The sequence below is a fragment of the Cebus imitator genome, unplaced genomic scaffold (assembly GCF_001604975.1).
Source record: "Cebus imitator isolate Cc_AM_T3 unplaced genomic scaffold, Cebus_imitator-1.0 Scaffold553, whole genome shotgun sequence".
Classification (NCBI taxonomy): Eukaryota; Metazoa; Chordata; class Mammalia; order Primates; family Cebidae; genus Cebus; species Cebus imitator.
Window position 1 is genome coordinate 131,119 of NW_016107868.1, and position 8,734 is coordinate 139,852.

Sequence of the window (8,734 nt, forward strand, 5' to 3'; positions counted from 1 at the left end):
GAGACCATCCTGGTCAACATGGTGAAACCCCGTCTCTACTAAAACTACAAAAAATTAGCTGGGCATGGTGGCGTGTGCCTGTGGTCCCAGCTACTCAGGAGGCTGAGGCAGGAGGCGGAGGTTGCGGTGAACCGAGATCGCGCCATTGCACTCCAGCCTGGGTAACAAGAGCGAAACTCCGTCTCCAAAAAAAAAAAATAAGAAGAAGAGAGAGAGAGGAGAGAGAGAGAGGACAGAGAGGGGAGAGAGAGAAAGAGAGAGACAGAGAGAGAGAAGGAATACTTCCTACCTCATGAGAGAGAGAGAGAGAAGGAACACTTTCTACCTCATTCTATAAGGCCAGCACTGCACTGATACCAAAGTCAGACAGATGCTACAAGAAAATGACCGACTAATATTCCTTAGGACCACTAATGCAAAAATCTTCAACAAAATACTAGCAAACCAAATACAGCAACATGAAGGCAAATCAAAACTACTAGAAATTACTTCATACCCATTAGGATGGCTGCTACCAAAAACAAAACAAAAACAGAAAATAATAAGTGCTGACGTGGATAAATTAGAATCTTTGTGCACTAAGATAGGAATGTAAAACGGGACAGCCACTATGGAAAACAGTATGAAGTTTCCAAAAACAAATTAAAAATAGAATTACCATATAATCCAGCAATTCCACTCCCAGGTATATACTCAAAAGAATTGAAAGCAAGGTCTTCTTTGGGAGGCCAAGGCATGTGGATCACAGGGTGAGGAGATTGAGACCATCCTGGTTAACATGGTGAAATCCCATCTCTACTATAAATAACAAAAATTAGTCGGGCGTGGTGGCACATGCCTGTAGTCCCAGCTACTCTGGAGTCTGAGGCAGGAGAACTGCTTGTACCCGGGAGGCAGAGATGGCAGTGAGCTGAGATTGCACCACTGCACTCCAGCCTAGGCCACAGAGCGAGACTCTGTCTAAAAAAAAAAAAAAAGAAGGAAGGAAGAGAGGGAGGGAGGGAAGGAAGGAACGTCAGTCAGTCTTGAAGAGATGTTTGCATACCTAGGTTCACAGCAGCATTATTCACAAAAGCCATAATGTAGAAGCAACTCAAGTGTCCATCAACAGATGAAAGGATAAACAAAATCTAGTATATATGTACAACAGATTACCCAGACTTAAAATGAAAGTCCTGACACATGGTACAAGAAGAACAAACCTTGAAGACATTGTGCTAAATGAAATAAGCCAGTCACAAAAAGATTAACACTGTATGATTGATTCCACTCACGTGACCCACTCAGAGTTGTCAAATTCATAGCAACAGAAAACAGAACAGTGCCTGCCAGGGAATGGAATATGGGGGAGGGGGAGAGTAAACGTTTAATATGTACAGAGTTTCAATTGGAGAAGATGAAAGAAGTTCTGTAGATGTATGGTGGTGATGGCTGCACAACAATGGGTATACTTGATGCCACTGAACTACACACTTAAAAATGGCTTAAACGGTAAATTTTATGTTATATATGTTTTACCACCATTTTTTAAATTAATTTTTTTTTAAAGATCAAAATACGAACCTCACATTAAAAAATGGGAAAAAGTCGTTTCAAATGTAAATAAGTTAAAATTAATGAGATTAAATTAAAAGGTGACAGATTAGTTTTTACCAGGCACCAAAAAGAAGTCTAAAAAGTGTGCCAACCATAAATTAACAAAACCTGAAGCTCTTGTCAAAATAATATTCTTTTTAATTCATTAAACTCTATTATATGTAGGCAGTGTTCAGATTTTTATTAACATTATCCTACCATAAATCCCCCTGGCTGACTTTATTATTGTTTTTAATACCAATGTAACAAATATTCTTATAATCTTCAAAATTTTAAATCATTTTCCCCATAAGGAAAAAATGTGAGGCAAAGACAGCAAGTACCTGGCATTTCTCCTTAGGATGGCTCATTCTCAGCATGAATTAAGTGAGAAATAGGCAGAGATTAAGAAGGGAAAACAGGTCACTTTTTTTTTAAGTTTACTATTTAGATATTAGTGGAGCCTTTCACATTGTGCCATCACTGTTTAATACTTGCATTCCCAAAATGTTAAATTTGAACATTTATATAGAAATGTACTACCAAGTCTGATTTTTGTTTTTAGATGGTATTCAGATTACTAATACTATAATCCCACTGTATCAGCACCTGACTATAACCATTAAGAAACTTTCTTTGAATAACCTTTACTGTACTTAATTTTGTACGTTAAAATACATAGGATTATTATATGTTTAGTTGACACATAATAATCATATGTATTTATGAGGTACACAGTGATGTTTTGATACATGTAATGCATAGCAATCAGATCAGGGTAATTAGCAAATCCATCATATCAAACATTTATCATTTCTTTGTATTCAGAGCATTCAATATCCTCCTGGCTATTTGAAACTATATATTATCAATTAGAGTGATCCTATAGTGCTAGAGAACACTGTAGAATTTACTCCTACTATCTAACTACAATAAAAATTTTTAATAAGGCCTTTATCAGGTCTCAAAGCCTAAAACAGAACAAACCAGAGATTGTCACTACTGCTTCACTTCTTAATCAAAGATTTGTGGGAAATCCTCTTTAAGATTTAAATCCAAAAGTTCTAAAAGCATGGTACATGGGCCCCTGGAGTCCTGACACTCTTTTAGGGGACTCACTCACAAGATTGAAACTATTTGTATAATACTAAAATTTAAAATCTTAAAATTAGTGGCATCTTAGAATGAATTAAAGTCACCATCAAGCACCAGCAACTATAAAACAAGAAAAAGTCAATGTCACTTAAGAATGTCCTTGAAACAGTAAAAATTATTCATTTTTACACACCTTTTTATGTGACAAAATGAGAAGTCTGCATGAATCATTTCTGCTACATACCAAATTACAATAGTTGATGGCTGTCTCAAAGTAAAGTACTTCTTTACTGAATTGAGAGCTTCAACTAGCCTGTTTTTAAATGAAGTGACTGAAAGAATGACTGACAGACTATGGTTATTCAAACTGGAATATTTTGGCAGCGGTTTTCTCAGAAAAGAATAAAGTGAACTTGCTTGTCACTTTAAGTAAACGATTGGTAGTCACATCTGTTGCCAATGATAGAATTTGAGCTTTCAAGCAAAAATCAGAATTCTGGAAAAATCATATCCGCCATCATCATGTCAAGATCTAAACAGCTTCCCAATAATTTGTCTCTAACAGAATGGGTGGTGATATTAACAAACGTAACTTTCTTTGCTATTGCATGATGAAAGATGTCAACATTTGAAAGATCTGCATAACACTGAACTAATATTTACAAATGACCAAGGAAAGATGTTACAATTTCAGGAATGGGTATAAGATCCACTCAAAATTCAAACCAATGGGTTTTAATGTAACAGAGCAGGCAAAAATCCACTTACATGATTTCAGATTCCTCACTGCAACTAACCTTTAAGAAACTGGCACTTACTGAGTTTTGATAAGAGGCCAAACAAGAATATCCACAATTATCTGAAAAAGCTATTAAAATGTTCTCTCCCCTGGCCTCCCCACCGTATTAAGCCATTAACTGTGTGAGACTAGATTTTCTCCACATATGCTTCAATCCAAACAACGTATTGCAATAGGCTGGATGCTGAAGTAAATATGATAATCCAGCTGTTTCCATTAAACCGAACAGATTTACAAAAAAGTAAAACAATGCCACTTTTCTCACTACCTTATTTTTTGTTTTAAAAAAAGTTCTTTTCATTAAAACTATGGCATTTATATTAACATGTAAAGAGTTTATAACTGTCATTTTAAGTGAATTGACGAAACAATTTATGTTTCTCTTTTCATTTACAATACAGTAAATATTCACAAAAGTTTTTTGGGGATCCTCAATAACTTTTAACAGTATAAAAGCATTCTGAGACCAAAAGTTTGAAAGCATTTAGAGTTTTAATATCAGATCCCTGCAAACCAAGAACAAGTATGCAAAATCATTATTGGAAGGGAAAAAAAGTCCCTACAAAAATTATATGAAAGCTGAAAATGAACACAATGTCAAATCAAAACTGACCTCACTCTACATAATATCAGTAAAGAAGAAAATAAAGAATGCTTAGATAAAACTGGTTTTGTGTACCCTGGAAACATCATACAATATCCTGATCAAATAAACATGTACCTACCTACCAATATTTTGACAGATCATATTTTTGATAGCTGCACATTATAGTCAAAGAAACACCCAATCACAAACTCAAAAACAGATGATTAAAAGATTAAAATAGCAGCCATCACCAACAGGAAGGAGACAATCCAAGGTTCTGTCAGAAGGAACAGACAGGGATATTTCAGCAGCTCTCCAGTAGCATCCCAGGGCACCCAGCTCAGGGTCTAGCTGTTCTATTTAAAACTGACTTACATGTTTCCAAGGCAGGACAGTGAGACTAAGCTCTCATTTAACCCCAAAGGAGCAAATGGGTCATAGTGGAATTAATATGCACTAATACTGCTCCATCAGCCAAAAGTCCTTTTTCCGCTTACTAGATCCCTTAGAAGACTGAAGAAGAGCAACGGTAATAATAACAACATTTACTGGGCACGTACTAAATGCCAGGCACTGTGGCCTATGCACTTTACATGCATTAATCACTCAATATTTGAGAATATCTTAAGAGTATACACTACTATTATGTCATTTTTGGAGCTGAGAACATTAAAGCACAAAGAGGAAAAATAACTTGCCTTAAAAAAATAAATAAAAATAACTTGCCTGAAGCAAAGCCAGGTCACAAAACCTAGTCATCTGGCTCAGAGGCCCAACCCCTTAGCCACTACACTATACTACACACGCAGAGTAATCAACAATAACATATAAAATTGAAAATTCAGTGCCTACCCTACACAATTTGTTGTTTACCTTGAAACCCACTGCCTAAGGAAAGCTCCCACCTTGTAGATGGCCCTCTGACAGATGCATCCATTACTATTCATGCACTGTTCAACTTCCAGATAGCAGGGGACTTCAAACAAAGAAAGTAGATTTGGGAAGATGAATACTTTGGATGAGGTTTAAAAAAATTCAAGCCAGGTGCAGTGGCTCACACCTGTAATCCCAGCACTTTGGAAAGCCGAGACAGGCAGATCACCTGAGGTCAGGAGTTCGAGACCAGCCTGGCCAACATTGTGAAACCCTTTCTACTAAAGATAAAAAAATTAGCTGGGCATAGTGGCGGGTACCTGCAATCCCAGCTACTCAGGAGGGTGAGACAGGAGAATTGCTTGAACCCAATACAGGGAGGTTGCAGTGAGCAGAGATGGAACCACCACATTCCAGCCCAGGCAAGAATGAGACTCCATCTCAAAAAAAAAAAAAAAAGAATACAAATTACAAAATTTCATAACTCTTGGACCTCTTTTCCTTCTGCTAATGGAAGTAAAACCATTAGCTAGACTTTTTTAAAGAGTACCATGCTTCAATTCAAGTCAATTGGAAAAGCTTTATAAAAATAGCTTCTACAAAACTGTACATTAATAGATTTAAATGCTTTGCAATACTGGCCAAATATGAGGGTAGTTTTAAGCCTATCCACTTCATTTCCGAGTTCAGAGTGAGTCTGCAGTTGCAATTATGTGATGAATCAATTCAAGGCAGAGTTTTGTGATCATTAAAAAGGAACATGTAACTTCACCATAAAGTTTAACTCCAGAAAAGTGGAATGGGAAAATGAACAAGTCATATTAGAATTCTGCCTGCAGGATGAGAAACAGTGGGTAAGGCACAACTAATTATCTCGCAGTAATTCTACGTACGAAATACAGATATTTTAGAGTTTTGTTTGGTTTTGACATTTGGCACATGTTTTAAAATAAGCACCATTTAAAGTGCCTTAAATAAATCACTTTTTTGGCATACTTAACTAAAAATATTCCACAATACAATTACAAAAATAACTTTCTGGTTTTCTCAGACAACCAGTTTTTAAGAATAATTCAGAGGTCCACAAAGGATAATCTGATTTACATAAAGCTTAAAAAACTTATTTTATTTTAAAATAAAAAGTAAGTGGAAATGAATGATTAAGAAGATTAAGATCCTTTCTAACTATAAATTGTCATGCATTGAAATTAAACACAACTACAATTGTTTAAACACCTAAAGGAAAAAAACCCACATAGAATTAATACTGCCAAAGAAAATTTCCGCTACCTTCAGGCACTTGAGCAAGCTCTGTTAAAACGGGAAATGGTCTTTAAATTATCCATATTCACATCGATTACACTATGATGCATGAAAACCCCATTCTACAATGAGTAAACGCCCAGGAAAGGAACCCAAAAAACTCCAATTCCCCTGGTGCTCAAAAGAGGTTTATTCGGCAGCACAAGGTGGGAAACGACAGTGGAGTCGAGCAAGCCTCTGGGTTACAGGAGTCCTTGAACACTGGCAATTGAGAACACGCAATTCAGGAAGGAAGACACTAGGGAAACCCTGCACTGTCATCGAGGATGATCTGATTCAGGTTCAAACCAAAAGCTCAAGGCGACAAGTTGTAAACAGAAGACACACACTTCAGCTCAAACCACCTAGCGAGGGGAAGCAAACCTGCCCATAGCTGATGTCACAGCAAATGCCACCTCGCTGGCGCTCAGCCGGGAACCCTTAAGCACTGGGGCCCGCGACTCCGCAGCCGGGTACTACTAGGGTGGGGAGGGTGGGGAGGGGCGCGGGTCTGGGCGCGCCCGCCCCCAGCCCTGCAGCCCCTCGGCTGGACTCCCAGCGGCGCCGCGAGCTCCGGCTTGAGAGAAAGGGCAGAGCAGAAGGGGCGGCCTCCGCCCAGAGACCGCGCCCGATACCCTCCGCGAGGACTGGGTCGGGGGTCTGCCTAGGGTCCGGAGACTGGAGAAGACGTTTTCCAGATCCAGCCAAAGCCCCAGCCCGTCACGGCTTTCCCTCAAGACCGAGTCCGTTCCCCTCACGCCCCGTGAAAGACACAACGCGTCAGGTAAGGAGCGCAGGGATCCAGGGTCGCCCCTCCTGCCCCCGGGCGCCGCCGCCCGCCACTCCCGCGGCCAGGGGAGAGCAGAAGGGAGGCTGACTGGGACGCGCGGACCGCAGCGGGGCGCTCACCGGCTCAAGATGGGGCGCTGGCGAGGACCGCGCAGAGCCGCAGCACCCGGCTTGGCACCCGGATCACGGCAGATCCCTCGCCGCCCGCCGCCCTGTGTTTTCATACAAACCCTGGTGGCAGGCAAGGCGGAGGCGGCGGCGGCATCTGCGGCTGCGACTCTGGAGGCGGCAGAACCTGCCCGCATCCCGGGCAACGTCAGCGCGGCGCTCCGCCCACCGCACGCCTCGCCAGCCGGCTCCCTGCACGCGCTGGGAGGGAGGAGGCGGGGCGTGCGCGGCCGCAAAAGAGGCGGGGCGGAGCGCACGCCCCCTTCCCACCGCGCCCCCTGTTACCCCCGCGCGCGCTCCGCCCCGCCCCTCTGCGCGCCCGGCGAGAGGGAGCGCGCTCGTGGGGGCGGGGATTAGGGGCGGGTGTTCCGCGCGCTGCCAGCCCCGTGTCCTCAGCAACCCCGGCCACCGCCCCACCGTACCGAACTACGAGCGACTCCCCACGTTCTTCAAGTCACCTTTCTGTAAGCTTCCACCTAGGGCCCCAGCCTTTTCCCGGAACTAAGCCCGCGCCTACCCACTGCCCCGCCATCAATCAGTCACTCTTTTAGAAAGGGATCTTAACGCTCCCCACGTGATACCAGGGTCGCATACTGCGGTAAAGCTTAGCCCTTTCCTGACCTCAAGGATGGTCCATAATAAGAGGCTGGAAGAGACACGCAGTTACTACAGTCGGGCTCCCAGAAAACAACAGGATTTTACCATGTGGCCAAACCTCTGTAAATTAGATGCCTAGTGCTGCAGCGAACAAAATAGTATGATGAACTGAAAAGATTGCCTGCATATAATCAAAACGGTAATGCTAAGTTGGCCACTGAAGGCAAAGGCGGAATGTTTTATCTGAACCAAAGTAATGTGTCAGAGAAATTACTAATACACCCCCTTCTGTTTTGACTGTACTTAAGTGTACTGTAATGTATTGCAAATAAATACTGACATCATTTACTTTTTCAAGATGCAAAAGATCACGTTTGCTGCTGTTTATGGTAAGGAATGTAATGCTACAGCTAGATAAGGGAATACATTGAGAACTGTGAGATTTTTGTTTTGTATTATGATCTTGTTCAAATAAAATTAAGCAGGTGTGAAAGCAATTCAGAAAATAACCCAAGGTACACCACAGTGTTTCTTACAGTTTGCCATTGGCAGATGTCCTTATTCAGATGAACAAGGAACTGCCATTTAATAAACATCGTAGTTTCCCTCATCGTGAGCACTAAAAGATAGGTTACAGTATTTAAAATAATTTTAAAGCAACCACAACCCCAAACCACCCAATTGGAAAGGTATTACCTGAAAATACCCAACAATAAGGTAATGAGTTTACAATGATGCTAAATATGTGTGTGATATAGACGAAACTTTTTTTAAAGACCATTTTTCTAAATGAGTCAACCTGCCATATAGGAAGATATTATGTGGATGTACGTGTTTGTAGAGTTTGAATCCCACTTTTCACAAGCACTGTTAGCATAGTTTGATGATCAGGACACAAACCCAGGAGATTAACCCACACAGGATAAATAGCAGCATTACGTAGCTTTGAA

General features: G+C 41.1%; 1 protein-coding gene across 3 annotated transcripts in view; it reads right to left on the reverse strand.

Moving 5' to 3' along the window:
* The window catches only part of AGTPBP1 (ATP/GTP binding protein 1), a 121,712-nt gene extending 114,323 nt beyond the window's left edge, over positions 1-7,389 (reverse strand). For 2 of the 3 annotated variants that reach the window (XM_017515616.1, XM_017515615.1), the window contains exon 1: positions 7,140-7,389. The gene's annotated coding sequence lies outside the window, so the exon portion shown is untranslated. The remainder of the gene's footprint in view (positions 1-7,139) is intronic. The other variant, XM_017515618.2, reaches the window with a different exon arrangement.
* Positions 7,390-8,734: the final 1,345 nt, after the last annotated feature.